The sequence below is a fragment of the Macrobrachium rosenbergii genome, chromosome 24 (genome assembly GCF_040412425.1).
Source record: "Macrobrachium rosenbergii isolate ZJJX-2024 chromosome 24, ASM4041242v1, whole genome shotgun sequence".
Classification (NCBI taxonomy): domain Eukaryota; kingdom Metazoa; phylum Arthropoda; class Malacostraca; order Decapoda; family Palaemonidae; genus Macrobrachium; species Macrobrachium rosenbergii.
The window spans coordinates 26179285-26198587 of record NC_089764.1 but is presented as its reverse complement, the minus strand read 5'-3'; the positions used below and the strand labels follow the sequence as shown (position 1 = coordinate 26198587).

The window sequence follows — 19303 nt, the reverse complement described above, 5'->3', positions numbered from 1 at the left end:
TTGCCAGCATTTAGAGCAGTGGTTCTTGACCTTTTTCAATGTATGCACCCTTTGCAAATCAGCGTTCAGTTCTCGCACCCCCTGAATTGCTGAAATAAATAAAAAAAAAAATTTAAAATACAAAGTTGATATGTGTGTATTAATAACAAAACCACATTATTATTATTATTATTATTATTATTATTATTATTATTATTTTTATTATTATTATTATTATTATTATTATTATTATTATTATTATTATTATTATTATTATTATTATTATTATTATTATTATTATTAATTATCTATCTTATTTTATGTTTTATTTTATTTTCAATTTTTTGGCAGAAAAAAAATAACATGCGTATATAAAAATATATTTTGCTTGAATTATTCACAGGCATCCTTGCACCCCTTATGAACAGGCTTCGCACCCCCTAGGGGTGCGAGCACCCCTGATTAAGAACCACTGATTTAGAAAGCACCAGAGAGATCGAAAATGACTTGTAATTATTGCAGTCACCGACCCTCTGCAACATGTTCTCCGTCGCAAAATATCACACATTTAGTCAATTTTTTGGATATAACGACCAGTTCATTGTCTGGGTTGCTTAAAACTTTTGACTGTCCCTTCGACGGAAACGAAATTTGGTACAGAGTGGCTCAGAACATACACCCAAAAACAAATTACCCTCATCCCTGTGAAGTACCTTTGCTTCATGTTTGAGTTCGGTTGGAAGAGACCTTTCATGACCTGATGTCAGATGAATGGCAGAAGTACTAGATCGAAAAGCAGAGAGAAAATCACACACAGACATGCACGTATATGTATGTATGTATGTGTGTGTATATAAATATATATTTACATTTTTGTGTGTTGTGTGTATATATATATATATATATATATATATATATATATATATATATATATATATACATTTATGTATATATACATATACACATATATGTATATATATACAAATGAATATATAAATACATACATACTGTTTCTGTAGTATCTATATTTGTGACTTCTAATACTATGCATCAGTCCTTCGTCAATGGCTTGGAAATAAAGTCGAAACTGGTCAGGACCTACACCCCGTCTCTTACTGTTCACCTGTGGTAATGTGTGATATGTACATAAACTGAGGTTATGAAATATAGAGACGTGTGAGGCTTCTCCATATCGATAATTCAGAAACTTAGAAACGTGAGCAAGGTACAAACTGAGATATTAAACCATTTAGCACAGCAAAAAAGACTGTTAAATGAGTTAGGCTTCAGGAAACCTGAAATAAAATGGCCACAGAACAATCGTAAAATGTTCTTTCGAGGTCTGATTATGGAATAAATGGTTAAAGAGGTAAGTCATGGATGCATACAAATATATGCACACGTGTATATGTGTATATATATATAATGTATATTTACACACATATATGTATATGTATATATATATATACATATATGTGTGTAAATATACATTATATATATATATATATATATATATATATATATATATATATATATATATATACACATATACACGTGTGCATATATTTGTATGCATCCATGACTTACCTCTTTAACCATTTATTCCATAATCAGGCCTCGAAAGAACATTTTACGATTGTTCTGTGGCCATTATATAGACAGACAGACAGATAGATAGATAGCTAGATAGATAGATAGATAGATAGATATATGGGCGCCTATGTATGTGTGTGTATGTGTAAGTGTAATTACAGATTGATAATTAAACAAATAAACCAGACTGCACAGCACAGAATGGATTTCTGTCAGAGAGACAGACAAACTGAAAATCATTCAGAGACAGAGAGAGAGAGAGAGAGAGAGAGAGAGAGAGAGAGAGAGAGATAGAAAGCACGAGCGAGTGAGTATGACCCTGCTTGCGTGCTTCGCGCGTTCTCATCAGTCACGCAAGCCGCGATCCAGCACAGACAAACCCGCTGGCAAATTCGTGAGTATTGGCGCAGGAATACCTTTACGCATGAATAACCCCCCTCCCCACGCCCATCCTCCCTTTCCACCCACCCACCGCTTATGAATTACGTTCGTTACGTTCTGGAACTGTGGAGAATCGATTTCTGAGGCCGTGTAATGGACGAGGGTGTCAGTGTCACCGGGATGACTCACTCAACCAGCTCCTACAGGCTGGCGTTGTTGTTTCCTTGAGTCAAAAAAGAGGTGCTTCAAGGATAGACTAAGGCGTGTTTGGGATTCCTTTTGGTCAATAATAATAATAATAATAATAATAATAATAATAATAATAATAATAATAATAATAATAATATTATTATAATTATTCTGTTGAAAATGAAGGCTGCATTGTGCGAAGTGATTTTATATTGCGTTTTTTCAATTTTTCTTATAATTCGCCTTTCTTGAAAAAACGCAATATAAGATCGATTCGCACAATGCAGCCATCATATAATAATAATAATAATAAATAATAATAATAATAATAATAATAATAATAATAATAATAATAATAATAATAATAATAATAATAATAATAATATTATTATTCTGTCGAAAATGAAGGCTGCATTGTGTGAATTGATTTTATATTGCGTCTTTCCAATTCTTCTTATAATTCGCCTTTCTTGAAAAAACGCAGTGTAAAATCAATTCGCACAATGCAGCCATCATTTTCAACAGAACATGCTTGAAAGAGGGTCTTCTTCCTTCATATTATTATTATTATTATTATTATTATTATTATTATTATTATTATTATTATTATTATTATTATTTAACAATTCGATCTTCTCGCTTATCTTAGTCTTTTAAATTCCTGTTATCCATTAGATGATCTGCACATTCTTATGAAAGGCAACACTGTTGTTATTATTATTATTATTATTATAATTATTATTATTATTATTATTTATTATTTTACCATTCGATCTTGCTTATCTTACTCCTTTAAATTCCCATTATTCCACAGATGATAGAGATTCTTATGTAAGGCAGAAATATTATTATTATTATTATTATTATTATTATTATTATTATTTAACAATTCGGTCTTTTCGCTTATCTTACTCTTTTAAATTCCTGTTATCCCATAGATTATGTACATATAGATTCCTATGAAAGGCAACATTATTATTATTATTATTGTTTTACAATTCGATCTTGCTTGTCTCACTCCTTTGAATTCGTGTTATTCCACGGATGATGTACAGATTCTTATGTATTATAATAATAATAATAATAATAATAATAATAATAATAATAATAATAATAATATTATTATTATTATTACTATTATTATTATTCAATGCACAAACATCTATATACAATACGTCTACAGGGATATATGAAAAGTCCAAAAACAAGGTTGAAGAGATTAACAACAAAAACAGATAATTCAACCCACAGATAAAACTATGCATTTAAAAAAATAATCGAAATCAGACAGGTAAATAACTGAGAATTTGCATAGTGCATTAAAAAAAGCAGTATAGCATCAACAACGTATCTCCCAAAATATTAGAGGCAAAGAGATGATAGGTATTTTCACGTGACGTGGCATCAGCTGAGAGCGGTTGCTGTCACTGGTCAGAGCCATCTCGTGGAAATGATTCAAAACGACGATTAGCCTATGACCCCGTAGTGGGTAGTGCCCCTAGCTGCAACCCCTTTCGTTCGTTTTACTGTACCTCCTTTCATATTCTTCCTTCCATCTTACTTTCCACCCTCTCCTAACAACTGATTCAAAGTGCAGTTGCGAGGTTTTCCCCCTGTTACACCTTTCAAACTTTTACTGTCAATTTCCGTTTCAGCGCTGAATGACCTCACTGATCCCGGTGCTTGGTCTTTGGCCTAAAATTCTATATTCAATTCAGTTCGATAAGCCTATGAATGCTTGTCTAACGTAGCTATTTCTACAGCGAAAATGACCAATTATAGACTCATTTTAGTAACTTATAGTTTCTGGCTTAATTTTTCTTTTAACAAAATTTGCGATTCATTGACTAATCGTCGTAGAATAGAATAGAATATAGAATTTTGGCCAGAGGCCAAGCTCTGGGACCTATGAGGTCATTCAGCGCCGAAACGGAAATTGACAATAAAAAGGTTTGTAAGGTGTAACATGAGGAAAACCTTGCAGCTGCACTATGAATCAGATGGAAGAAAGAGAATATAAACGGAGGTGCAGTAAAAGGAATGAAAGGTGTTGCAGCTCGGGGGACGAAGGGACGCTGCAAAGAACCTTAAGTAATACCTACAGTGAACCGCATGAGGCGCACTGACGGCACTAACCCCCTACGGCAGTGGTTCCCAAACTATCTTACCTGACGCCCCCTTTTTGCTTCCAGTAGACCCGTACGACCCCACTCCTCTTTTTTTTTTTATATGAAATGATTCTTACATTTATTTCTTAGCATTGTACAGGAAAACAGATTTCTGTTTGTATTACATTTTAATATTGAAAGCCACTCAAACAAATAACAGTACATTCCAGTAACTAAAAACGAAACATTTGGTTCAAAGTGAGCGAAAAAAAGTTTGAACATTAGCAAATTGACAAAATTGAGTTGCAATTTTAAGAATAGATAATTTGAAAACATGGCATATAATATTTGGAAATACTTATGAGACTAAGGCACAATTTCTGGTCAAATTTAGTGAGATGGATGTTGCTGCTTCTTCCTCACAAGATCAGAAATTTGTTCTTTTAATGGTTTTATTATTCTATTAAACAAGTAATTTCGAGCAGATGACTTCACGCCCCCCTTGTATCGTCCTCACGCCCCCCTAGTGGGGCGCGCCCCCCAGTTTGGGAACCACTGCCCTACGGGAACTAATCGTAGTAACCCGCTGACATTCAACTGACATTTTTCTACAGCGAAAACCGTCAAGTATTGACTAATTGTAGCAAAAGATCAAATCGTAACGTTTTTCTTACAGGTATTTCTTGGGAAACCCTTTGCTGCAGGCGACGTTCTCAGCAGCCTTCATACCACATAGAGAAAAAATTAAAGACAATAGAGAAGTCCCACGGAAATAATAAGGTGCTATATAAAATTATATTATTGATATTTCGACTCATTCGTGAGTCTTTCTCATATTGCTTACAGAAGTGGTTGAAACATGACCTACAGAAAGGTAGCATTTTGTAGCTTTTATTTCGTTTGGCAACTTTTTCATTCAACAGTTGAACAACGACTCAAGGACGCGAAAGCCGCTAATACATTATATAGTCCGTTACTAGAAATAGCCCGGAACTCCCTGAGGGAGGGAAAGTACCTCAGCAAACCACTGAGACAGATTTAAGGAAAATGAACATGGCGTTCTTTCGTATATGGACATAAACATCGCATTTTCATTACTGGAAATTCGATGTCATTTACTTTCAGCGCAAAATTACACTGACAATCCCAGATCGATTATATCAGTACCCTTCTCTCTCTCTCTCTCTCTCTCTCTCTCTCTCTCTCTATATATATATATATATATCTCTCTCTCTCTATATATATATATATATATATATATATATATATATATATATATATAGAGAGAGAGAGAGAGAGAGAGAGAGAGAGAGAGAGAGAATGTGTGTGGGAGGGTGTGCGTGTTTATGTGCCTGGGCGCTTGCATCTCCAGAGAGACAGCGCATATCAGCAACCGATAAGAACTGTTTACCCAAGGTAAGTACGATAGCATGTCGGCGTTACATTATATCGCTGATGTTTCACGACCGAGCAGTGATGTCTTATTCACCTATGTCACGTGGAATGCGATGAGGCCATTCGTGGTTCGTTTGCTTTCACTGTAAAAGAATAATCTGATCAACGCCTAGGCTCACGGAGCGTAGACTTTGAAATGGAATACAGAGTTTAGGCCAAAGGCCAAGCACTGGGACCTATGAGGTCATTCAGTGCTGGAAAGGAAATTGAAAGGAGGAAGGTTTGAAAGGTGTTGCAGTAAGAAAACTTCGCAGTTGCACTATGAAATAATGTTAGGAGAAGGTGGATACCAAGATGGAAGAAAGATAATATGAATGGAGGTACAGTAAAAGGAATGAAAGGGGTTGCAGCTAGGGACGGAAGGGATGCTGTAAAAAAAAACCTTTAGTAATGCCTACAGTGCACCCAGTGAGGTGCACCGACGGCGCTACCCCCTACGCTTAAGCTAAGATCATTAGGTCTAGGGTTGGGAATCTTTACAGACTTAACATTCGGGTGATGCAAAGCCCCAGGCTTAGGTCAAAGTGTCTTTGAATACAGCTAGATACCTTGGCTTTGTTACCCTGCCTACCAAAAATAATAATAATAAATAAATATAAACAAAAATAAAATGATAACGATGACTAACCATTAAAACTTATCTTTGCTTACCAACCTTTTATCTTATTCACTTGGTAACTGCATGTTCTAAAATCTACTAATTATTGATTTGTTACAGACTCCACAATGACTTTCTTCTTCTTTAATCATCGTCATTCTTTTAATTTTTCTGTATTTTAATCTATACTGGCAACAACAATGAATTAGAAGTAAAATTATGTTACATTCAAGTTCAAAAATTCGACTTCTAATAATAAATTTTATGTATTACGTATGTGTTGGCCACAGTATCATATTATACAGTGTATCATATAAGATAAGTTAGTCATTATTACTCAGTCTGTGAATGGATTAAAGAGAGAAAACTCTTAACTGGGGAGTATGAAGTGTTGCGCAGCTCAGAGGGTACGCATGCGCTCTAGTTGTACGAGTCAGTGGGACAAGTCCTCAAGTGCGTTTAATTAATATTCTCTTTAATCTTAGTTTAGTTTTGAAACCATTTTCTCTCTTTTCCATTATTAGGTCACTTCTTTCTGTCTTTGCTTTGTGAATGCACAATACATTTAATGCAGGAAATCAGTATTTTTCAAAATTCTGCAAGCACGATCCATCAGGCAAATTTTTTAAGAAATAAAACGAGATTGAAATTACGCTACATTTTCGAAATAACATTATCTCCGGAACGTTACTGCAAATTGCTTCAGCTGGGGCCATAGCTAGGTTTATAATAATAATAATAATAATAATAATAATAATAATAATAATAATAATAATAATAATAATAATAATCTCTTTTGAGTCAAGAACCTAGACTCATTGGGTCCCCAAATGTCATGCTACTTCCTAGATGATTATCATTATTACAATTGCTTCAGCTGGGGTCATAGCTAGGCTTATCATTATCATAATAATAATAATAATAATAATAATAATAATAATAATAGACTCACTGGGTCACCAAATGTCTTGCTGCGTCCTAGACCTATATGATTATTATTATTATTATTATTATTACTATAAATATTATTATTGTTATATTAATATAATTTTTCAATATTTTCTGTTCTTTTTTCAAACCCAATGCACCCAATACCTATCTACATGAGAGAGAGAGAGAGAGAGAGAGAGAGAGAGAGAGAGAGAGAGAGAGAGAGAGAGAATCTAAGCGTTGTACAAGAGCACTAATTTGCTTATCACGAGTAACGGTCGTTGATTCCCCGCCATTGTAATGTACCCAGATATCTATTATGACTGGAGTTGCCAATTAATTTATTTTCGTTTTTAATTTCACGATACTCTTTGAATAACCTCATAAAAAAGATAATGATTCTAAAATATGTAAAAATAATTGGCTTTCACAAATGATTATATCTGGGGTATATCATTCACAGCATGGTCACAGATAATGGTTTAAAAATGGCGAGTGGTGAAATTGCCTGTACTAAGGCTTTGATTATTATTATTATTATTATTATTATTATTATTATTATTATTATTATTATTATTATTATTATTAGAAAACTACAGATTACATATAATCGACCGAGTAAAAAAAATCGTGTATGCATACGTAAAAGAGAGAGAGAGAGAGAGAGAGAGAGAGAGAGAGCGAGAGAGCAAATATACAGTAAACGCAGTTGTTCTTAACACTAAGCTAAATTAATAACACCACCCACAAGTTGCCGTCCCCCACGCCACCCTCTAATCTCTCTCTCTCTCGTTGTCTTTGAAGTTAGCCAAAGAAACAACTAATAATTCACTTTTCCTCGTCCAAGTCAGACTCCATTCCAACGAAGAACCAAACTTATAGTAGTCTCCGGCTTTCATCCACAGATAAACAGATGTGCCTGGAGCACTTTAATGCGAAGATAACCACAGGTTACCATTTGAAAATGTAAACAAAGCCTTCTAAACTACGCTTCCCATCCAGTGATTGTCTCGTGCAAGTTCTCTTCGACTTGTTTGAATTCGACTCCATGAATGTAGTCACATAACGAAATTAGATTTTAAAGAAAATGAGCACGGTTTGGCAACTGAAAAAACGGACGTGTGAAGGTTCACCGAGATATAAGGAAAAACCCAGCAAAGATTTAACCAGGTCATATCGTTAAACTGAACGGAATTGAATATAGAATTTAGGTCCAAAGGCCTAGCGCTGAAACGGAAATTGACCGTAAAAGGTTTGAAAGGTGTAACAGGAGGAAAACCTCGCAGTTGCTCTATGAATCAATTTTAGGAGACGGTGGCAAGTAAGATGGAAGAAAGAGCATATGAAAGGAGGTACAGTAAAAGGAACGAAAGGGGTTGCAGCTAGGAGCCGAAGGCGCGCTGAAAAGAACCTTAAGTAACGCCAGGTCGTATCTTTTCCGCTTCATTTTCTTTTATTTAAAATAATATACACAAAAGGTCCATTTGCAAATTTGCATCAATATGCTGCAATTACAGATCGTATATTTTGGGAGGATTAAAGTCATAACATTCCTACGCATATAAACGCAGTGAACCACTTAACTGATTAATACGAGTTTTAGTACGAATGCAACAACCTCGATAATTGTAGTTGGAATATTATTGAACTTTTGACCATTCACGGAAGCCTCACCACCAACAAAAGAATGTGATAGTTTTCTCCAGCCTTAGTCGCAAAAGATGTGGATCTCTCGCCAACTTCTGTGCTCCTTCATCACTACAGGATTCCTCGTGACAGACGTATGCGTTACCTCCTTTGTAGGAGCTAGGCTACGCCCTTGGCATACAGCAGTATCTCATTAGACATTCAGCATGACTAATACACTCTTCAATTCTCCCATCTCATTCCGTTCATTATCACGGTGACCTTCAAAAAAACAAAGCATTACGTATTAGTGTATATAAACGTATAACAACATCACATGAAACATTCAGCACGACTTATTCAGACAGAAAACAATGCATTCATAAGGAAATTCTCAAGGCACTGGTCCTCGCAGGAGCTTTTTTCTTTCCTTTTTTATTTCTCTTTTTTACGCTTCTGATGTTCAGAAGAGATAGTGAAAGTAACGCCTATTAATATTCTAGTCACTGTTTCGGCAATGTCACCTGCGCGCGGTGAAGCGTCAGAAGTCTCGAAGAAATCATGTAGGTTTTCATGCAGAGTTGTACTACGGTTTTACCTGGTGATTCTCAGACATTCTAACGCGTCTGCTTTACCCTCAAAATGCGTTACTTTCATTCAGTACAGAGAGAGAGAGAGAGAGAGAGAGAGAGAGAGAGAGAGAATTATTCAGAACCTGCTAAACTTAACGCTAGACATGAAAGGACTTTACATACTACAGGAACATTTTTATATTCCCGTTCTAAATACCTTCTAAGCTCTGTGATTAAATACCTTCTAAGCTCTGTGATTCTTGGCCATCTTTGCCTTACGTCTTATTCGTGGCGTCTAACGTTTTCTTAATAACTGACTAAATAAATAAATTAACTGAGACAAAATCGTCGATGCTCTCCTGAATGCTTTGCGTTCCAAGGTCTCATTCTCAACCCGAGCAAACATTTACTTTGATGAAATACAAAATTATCATTACTCTTCATTAAAAAAAATTATCACAAACATTTGCTTTGATTGGAGATGACAGAGTATTGCTTGTTATAAAAAACTGATCACAAAGGGATAGCTGTCATCAAAAAGTGTCATAAAAGCTTTACAATTCTCCCAAGATCTCGACGGTTATCAGGAAGGAGGCTGGGTTACTCATTAGAGTTATTTGGGTCGGGGCGTAAAACCTTTTATCTTGTCTTATCTCTATGATTTAATTACGACGTGTTTTAGTAACATAAAAGGACAATGAAACGATAAACGTGTGAATAATCGTGTCAGTGGGACGTAAAAGTCCAATGTAGATAACCTTGACAACGTTATTTAGTGAAGACACATTTAAACTTATTATTTTTGGTCAACATTGGAATGGCGTCCCAAAATACGAGTGAGTAGGAATAAAAATTTTACGACTCTCATGCCAGACACAACTGAAAAGGAAATTTCACCAAGGGAATATAGTGATGATAAAAATAACGATGATGATAATGGCAGTAATGTCATTATCAGAGCAAAATTTGAAAGTGACGATGATAGTGATGATGATGATGATGATGATGGTAATGAGACTGCAACAACAAGTGGTGCATGAGAAGGACTGATCGATGATAATGTTACGTCTCTCCCGAGACGCCATATGCAGGTGATAATTCCAAAGTTATTCAGAAGCAGGATTTTCTAAGCTTTTACAAAAAACAAATGATGAATAATGTGATAGGTTTGTCTGGAGTAATAGAGACTAATCAGCCAGTCTATATATTAAACAAGTACCTGGTTATTACACAACTAATCCTACAATTTAAAAATTTACCTCACTTTAGCCAGATACCTGAACTCTCATAACAATAAAATTACGACTGAGTACTCTAAAGACAACAGTGATCCCTTAAAAACTTACTAATCATGCGAGAAATCAGACTAAGTTTATCAAAACAAGTATGAGGTATCAACTTTTCAACAAGAAACACACTAAAGTAAAAGGGCACCACTCCATCAAACAACTTCATCTGTTTCCCTGGTCTTAATTCACTTCAGCAAAACTAAAGGAACAAAACATGTTTATCACTATGCCTTATGCACACAATTAATCCTACCACTGATGGTCAGTAATGAAACACTGTTGTAAAAATTTTAAATAAAAAAAAATTATTTTTAAATTAAAAATTTATAATCAGAATTCACAATCTGAAAAAATTTACTATTACTTGAAAATAACAAAATTTAATACTTGAGTTAAATTACAAAGTTTAATTTATCAAGAAATTAAATTAATCAAGCAAAATTTAAGCTATTCAGAAATACTTAAGATTTGAACAGAAAATTTTAGTAAATGAAAATTAAATCAAGTATGCAATGTTAAACTATTAAGAAACACTTAAGATGCCAAGTAAATAAATGTTCAATTACCACTACACAAAAGGTGAAAAACTAAGAGATTGCAAACATATAAAATATGGCAAAGTGTTAAATTCACAAGAACTAAACAAATAATTAAAAAAGAATCAAATAATTCAAATGACATTAAAAACACACAATTTCACAAAACATAAAACATGAAATGAAGTGTATATTTACTAAAGCAATAATCCCTTAATATATTGACCTTATTATACCATGGTAATAATAAGTAAAAGTCACTTTACCTTACACAAGCTTGTGAAAACTTTCACAAAATCACCCCAAATGCAGCTGCTCAGGATTCACAAAACACTTTTTTGATAGGTGCCGTTACCAATACATACATTCTTTACTACCATTATCAGATCTCAAAAGCTAAGATTAATATCAATGACCAGAAATATTTTATGTTAATAACTTCTCTCTTTTGAAGAGAGAGAGAGAGAGAGAGAGAGAGAGAGCCACACAAAATGCTTCTGAAATCAGAATGAGCAAATTTTTAGGATTCCAGGTACAAGTAGAACCCCCATAGAATTACGTCATTATATTCTGGAGTGAGATACAAGAGAAAATTCTGGAAAAGGAAGATGACATCATTTCCTGAGCAAAGCATCTTAAGGCCAAAACTAACGCATTAGAACAATGCATGATCAGAGCAATACATGACGTAATCGATTGAGAATAATATGTGACTTAGGAAATTGCTTTGGACAAAGCCAATCAGGTGGCTAATCATGATTGGCACGTTTATAAAACACGAAAGAGCGAATCGTTCTCTTATCTCTTGGCTGAGGAAAAATCTTACGCTACTGGTCGAATATCTGTTAACACCCTTATCTTTTGCAATGACACTCGAAACAACACAGAGCATTCGCTATCATAAGTACAGAACACACGTGTTGCTGGGAGACAAAATGCGTGATTATACACTATGTTATTCTTAAAATCGCATTACTAATTCTTGTGAGATCTGACACTACAAAGACATTTATATTTAACTATCACTAATATACTGAATATACTACACAACATTTGTATAAAGAAAAAAAATCTTATGGCAATTATAGAGCATATTACGATATTCAAGAAAATCAGATTTTATACATCTTTCAAGAGAATATCATAAGTATATATATATATATATATATATATATATATATATATATATATATATATATATATATATATATATATATACAAACACATATATACTATATATATATATATATATATATATATATATATATATATATATATATATATATATATATATATATATATATATATATATATGTACTCACACATATATACATGTATATGTTTATATGCACATATATATGCGAGAGAAAATTCTAGAAAAGGAAGGTTAAAAATCACAGTAGATGCACGTGACTTCAGTGTATAAGCAAATCCCACAGGAAAATGATGACAGAAGTTCAGTTGGCATGCATGTTTTTTTAAAACAAGACGAAGTATGATGCTTCCACGTTTATTAACGCATTGTCTGGGCACAGATGAATCATTAATAAACGTGAGTATATCAAAAGAGAGAGAGAGAGAGAGAGAGAGAGAGAGAGAGAGAGAGAGAGAGAGAGAGAGAGAGAGAGAGAGAGAGAGAGAGGTCTCTGAAATCAGAATGAGCAAATTTTAGGATTCCACCTAGAAGTAAAAACCCCCACAGAATTACGTCATTACATTTTGGGAACGAGATACGAGAGAAAATTCTAGAAAAGGAAGGTGACATCACTTCCTGAGCAAAATGTCTTGGGGCCAAAACTAACGCTTTAGAACAACACTTGATCAGAGCAATGTAGTCTTAAACAAGATGCAATTGCCATGTGCTTTGGTGCAATAACTCGTTTGTATTTCCCAAAAAGGCACAAGTGTCTTTACCAGAAAACAGTACGGGACAAAGCTTGTAACAAAACCTCAACACAATCGATACAATACACAAGTGGCTAATCATGACTGGCATGTTTTTTTAAAACAAGACGAAGAACCCAATTCCTCGCTTATCTCTCGTGATGACTCTCGAAGCAAAACAAAGCATTCGCCATCACACGTGGCTGGGAGACCAAATGCGTGATTATATACTACGTTATTATGAAAAGCATATTATTAATTCTAAATTACTTTCTTAAGTTATCTCAATCACTAATTCTTGTGAAATCTGACATTACACTACATACGATACCTCAACAATTATTACTATTACACAGAACACATGATAACTAGAACAGTAAATATATCAAAATCGTGGAAAGATATACATTGTAAAGACAATATAATGAGAGTATATTTATAAAGAATGAGAGAGAGAGAGAGAGAGAGAGAGAGAGAGAGAGAGAGAGAGAGAGAGAGAGAGAGAGAGAGAGAGAGAGAGAATCTCCCATTACTGTGTGTGTGTGTATATATATATATATATATATATATATATATATATATATATATATATATATATATATATATATATATGCGTTCTGAGTACCTGATATATATATATATGTGTGTGTGTGTGTGTGTGTGTGTGTGTGTATATATATATAAAATAGCAGATTCTCTCTTATTCTTTCTATGTATATATGTATATATACATACATACATACATACATACATATAATTATTGCCTATGTAACACCTCTCATTTTCCACCGAGACGAGTGCCGATATATATAGGCCGAAATATGGTGGCTTATTAAAATTTTTTGTGTTTTTTATTGACCTTTTTGCGGATATATACAGTATATATAGTAGATTCTCTCTCTCTCTCTCTCTCTCTGTCATTCCATCTCTTTATATATATATATATATATATATATATATATATATATATATATATATATATATATATATATATAGAGAGAGAGAGAGAGAGAGAGAGAGGGGGAGAGAGAGAGAGAGAGAGAGAGAGAGAGAGAATCTATTTATATATATAATATATATATATATATCCGCAAAAAAGGTCAATAAAAGACACAAAGAAATTTGAATAAGCCACCATATTTCGGCCTATATACGCTACCGGGGTCTAAGCGATGTCAGGCAGGGCAGCCGATCGAGACTAAAGGTCTACCCCAAAGCCAAATCAAAAGTCCTTCAAAAGAAGGCATCGTGCTTACCCCATACAAAAATGGGAAAAAAGCCCGTTAAAAGAAGAAGAAGAAGATACATCTCGTCTCGATGGAAAATGAGAGGTGTTAGACCGTGTTACAGAGACAATAATTATATGGGGTAAAAAGGTACTTGGACTGGACCGGTTTGAATCTATGAAGGTACTCCGTCGGGATTTGTGTTCCCCCAAAAAGATTGTGTGTTGTCCTTGATAGGAGAGGGATTACGGTTCCCCGCTGCCCTACAGCATTACAGTTCTGACCTCTAGACCTTGGATTATAGGAATGACCTGGAATCTATTTCGCCAAGGTTAACTGGCGGTCAGTCTGACTGGTTCATCTTAACAAGAGGATGCAAGGTTTCTCCGCCCATGTTGTCTGCCTTCAAAAACCCTTCTGACATGCTCATGTTATCAGTTCAATTCCCGCGGCCGGCTGATGAAGAGTTAGAGGAATGTATTTCTGGTGATAGAAATTCATTTCTCGCTATAATGTGGTTCGGATTCCACAATAAGCTGTAGGTCCCGTTGCTAAGTAACCAATTGGTTCTTAGCCACGTAAAATAAGTCTAATCCTTCGGGCCAGCCCTAGGAGAGCTGTTAATCAGCTCAGTGGTCTGGTAAAACTAAGGTATACTTACTTACTGGTCTACGATGACTGATTCCTTAACCTTTCTCCTGTATGGGGCCATGCAGGCCCTTTAAATAGAGGAGATGGCTCATTTCAAAATAATGCGATGTCCGAATCTGGAAAGTCAATGAAAACCCCGAATTTTCAAGGCCATACCTACAAGTCTTTCAAACATTCTAAGATCGCTGTGGTGGGGCCAGGCAAAGAACACAGCGCTGCCGGATCTGTTTATCCTTTGAAATCTCACCCTCGAGGTTATAATCCCTTGTTTGCGGCTTTGCCTGAGATCTGCCATTTACTGTACTTCATTCTCTAAAGAAAGAGTTTGAGTAAATTTTGGTTGTTCTTAATGATTTTTCTTCCTTTGCGTGCATTTTGGAAATAATAATCATACCATGATGTGTTTAATGCATGAACACTCGTGAAATTTGTGTGGGCGGTTCGGCAGGAATGGCTTTTCAAGCCATCTGATTATTGTCCACATTTCATTTTAGCAGTTATTTATAGGTTGCGTGACGTTATTCTTTCAGTGCCTCTGCTGGTTAAATAAACTACTCATTTAGGAGAGAAAAATAATTTACCATTAATTACAGGGCCACCTTGTTCCTTTAATATGAAATATTTTGATATGTTGTCAACGGTTTACCTGACCTGGAAGTAAAGATGTTTGCGGTGGGGAGATCTGATACGCTTTGGCTATCACCTGGGCTATCCGTACTGTCCAGTGACTGGCTGCTCGAGGTGACCACCACTGTTATTGTTTTAGATCGAGCTGGCCATTTAAATGCCCTTGCTGACCACATGTCAGGGAAACTGAAGTGTGGCAGCGACGGCCAAAAATCATGCCACGTCTCTTTGTTTTTATGAAAATAAATTAAGTTTGTACTGCAAATATGTGAAGTCAAATATGTTTCGATATTACCTTTAAATGAATAACATTTCTTTTTTTTTAAATTTCACTTGAACAAGCTCTAACATGGCAAAACTTTTAATCATAATAACGAGACGTTTGACACGCACGAATTCCTTACTCGCCCCACCCTAACGATCTTAGAGTGTTTGATAGACTATAACAGACCTCACGTGTTCTGGTACAGATCTCTACGATACCGAACTCCTACTTTGTCCAACATGAACTTTTTCAGTCTCCACATGGTACTCGGTAAATGATGAATTCAACATATCTTTTAAACGGTTTCCAGGCTGGATATTGTTTGTCAAGCCTTTGAGTTCGACAAAAGTCAAAATTTCAGTTTCAAAGTAGTCCGTGCTGAGATAAGCTAAACGTTTCCGTTGAAAGAGAACAAGTTGTTGGAGCCGTTTCAAAGACAAATCCTTACCGATACTACTACTATTACTAGTTATACAAAGCGTAATCAACTCAATTGTTTTTTCAATCCCCAGAGGAAAATGGTCTTCGTAAGTGGATTAATTTTTCCACTGGGAAATTCAGGACGTTGTTTATTACGCCTAGCCTGGGGAGTTTTATACTTATCTTCTACAAAAGGGAAAACTTGTTTTGACCCCCCCCAAAAAAAAAAAAACTATGGAAAAAGTAAAAAGGCATGCTGTATGTATGACAGTAAGTTATGTATAAGTTATAAGGGTATTAAACGTTTTATTGTTAAAGTCTTACTATAAAATTATGCATGGAACTGACAAAGCCGATATGTTTTGCGCATTCAAATATTTATTCCCTATACCGTATTTTCACTTCTATAAAATCAAGATATTTATTCAGAATACCGTATTTTCTCCCAAACAGAAATCAGACCTAGAGCAATCTTAATGGGTATTTGTGAGAAACTCTGAAGAATCTCTCTCTCTCTCTCTCTAAAACCTCGCGTAAATCTATAAGCGATATCAGACCATCTGTGTGCATATCAAAGAAACGCACCAAAGGCGATCCTAGAAAGTTCTGGGTATTTCGAAACTCCGGGACAAGGCCATTTCTCTACCTCCGCCCATTTTGACCTCCACCGCTGACGTACGATCAAAGGCAACGATGTTACCTACGCAGGACCCTTCGAGTTACCGTTTACACTTATATCTACAGACCTGGGTTTACCCGTCGTATTGAAGGTGTTTGAATGCTGTTCCAGTTTTCGTCAACTTAAATTATGTTGTGTACGATGCATTATTATGACAATAAAAACAGGTCAGACGAGACTCAATGGTTTTACTTTACACGTGTCGTGACTATAAAAAAAAAAAAAAAACAGACCCTCCTCGTTCCCAGGATTATCACTGTAAAGCCAATAGTATTGACTCACATCCCAAAAGACTGGCGCGAACGATTTATTTTAAGATGAAATGTGAAAACTGGAGGATGGGAACTACTGCGAAGTAAAGACAGCGAAGTATATGAAACTCTGCGAAGAAGCTTTAGCTGGAAAGCCCGTACTTACAAAACTATAGCAACAACTTTAGTAGCCTACCTATTACAGCAAAGTTTGCCGCACTTGTCACACAGCAAACGGCAACTTTCGTCGGGGCTTACAGAAGTTTCTGTTTTGCCATTAAAAATATAGTTGAATTTGAGCGCTTTACGTTTCGCAATATTTCAGCCTCGCTTTTGATCAACTTGCGTGAGTCTGAATGTCAACACTACGTCATAATTGCTGTTCGTTAGGGTTGTGGATATGAACGTTAGTGTTGCGGATACGTTCATATCGCTTGCAACAGCTCTCTGCAATGGAATGTATAATATTTTGAATGACCTACTGTTTCAATTTGAAAGGATACCCGGTTCCACTAAAAAGAGGCAAAAATTAACATTTAACAAGAAGCACAAAATTGTTTTTTTTCCTTTGTTTATGTTACATTCTTCTTCTACCTTTTGTCTTTTCATTCCAGCAAGGTCTTGAATTTCCTCTACAAACTAGTTGAAAAACTGTCTATCCATAATTTGAATGAATGAGAGAGAGAGAGAGAGAGAGAGAGAGAGAGAGAGTAATTGTTGTTCATGGTTGATCCTCGGCTGATACCATTAGCCTACCCTCGTCATCTGGGAGTCACAGGAATGGAATGGATTAGAAACCCTTCCCCAAAGGACCTTATCACAAATTCAGTTTAAGAAAACACTGGTTTTCATTTTAGCTCTCTCTCTCTCTCTCTCTCTCTCTCTCTCTCTCTCTCTCTCTCTCTCTCATACACACAACGCACATGCACAGACTCTTGCATCATCTGTTCCAACGTGCCCAACTTTAATATACGAAAGCATTTAAACATCCTTGTACGTGGGGTATTTTGCTTACATCTCTCAGATAATATCTATAGGTAACATGCAAAAGAAAGTCATATTTATGATCATTAAAATTCAATATGATAAGAACATTACTCTTCAACATTAGCGTTCGCTATATACATTGTTGCCATTTGTATCACTGTAAATCAAGTAAATAACGCTTTTCTTCACTTTGCACGTTACTTAATCCTTCTTTCACGTTTCCCACAAACCTCGTTGGCCAATGTTTGTTGTTGTTTTAACTTTTTTTAACAAAATGTGTGAGTTTTTTTTTTTACATTTAAACAATCAATGAAGCGTATTAGTATCATCTAAATCATTGGTCGAGTCCAAGGTTAACGTTAGGTCGGACCTTGGCGATAGGTGAAAATTATGCGTGAAATCACTCGCACTCGAAACACACCTGCATTTAAGTTTTAATATTTACACTGCTCAAGAATAACACATTTCTTTCTGCTCATAGTTAACATTTCTACTCATTTACTATGTAATACAGATTTTTATTCCATTTTTGCTTTGAAATAAACTTTCTTACAATGAGAAGTCTTTGCGAACTTTCGATTCAGTGAAAAAAAAAAAGTTCACTTTCTAAATAAAACCTGGCTTACCCTTGATCATTACACAGGCTGCCCAATGAATAAAAGCCTGTTCTTGCACAAGGTCAGCCCAATCTAACAACAACAATAAAAACAGCAACAACCCATGTCAGCTAGACAGAACAACAACATTTAAGCACCTGCAAAATAAAACCTGTCTTACCATTGTGGATCATTCCTCCACAGGCTGCCCAAATGAACAACAGGAGCCTTTTGTGACACAAGGTCAGCCCAACCTAACAACAACAACATTAAAAACAGCAACAACCCATGTCAGCTAGACAGAACAACAACATTTAAGCACCTGCAAAATAAAACCTGTCTTACCATTGTCGATCATTCCTCCATACAGGCTGCCCAAATGAACAACAGGAGCCTTTTGTGACACAAGGTCATCCCAATCTAGCAACAAGAGCAACAAAAGCAGCCAGAACAACCCATCC

At 35.2% G+C, this 19303-nt stretch overlaps 1 long non-coding RNA gene across 2 annotated transcripts in view; it reads right to left on the bottom strand.

Annotated features, from left to right (window-relative positions):
- Positions 1 to 17589, bottom strand: part of LOC136851945 (uncharacterized) — a 39051-nt gene extending 21462 nt beyond the window's left edge. The window contains exons 1-3 of one of the 2 annotated variants that reach the window (XR_010857010.1): positions 17456 to 17527; positions 8908 to 9141; positions 5 to 89 (exon numbers count right to left, since the gene is read on the bottom strand). This is a non-coding gene — a long non-coding RNA (uncharacterized lncRNA). Of the gene's footprint in view, positions 1 to 4; positions 90 to 8907; positions 9142 to 17455 lie in introns of both variants that reach the window. The other variant, XR_010857009.1, reaches the window with a different exon arrangement.
- Between the last annotated feature and the right edge of the window lie 1714 nt (positions 17590 to 19303).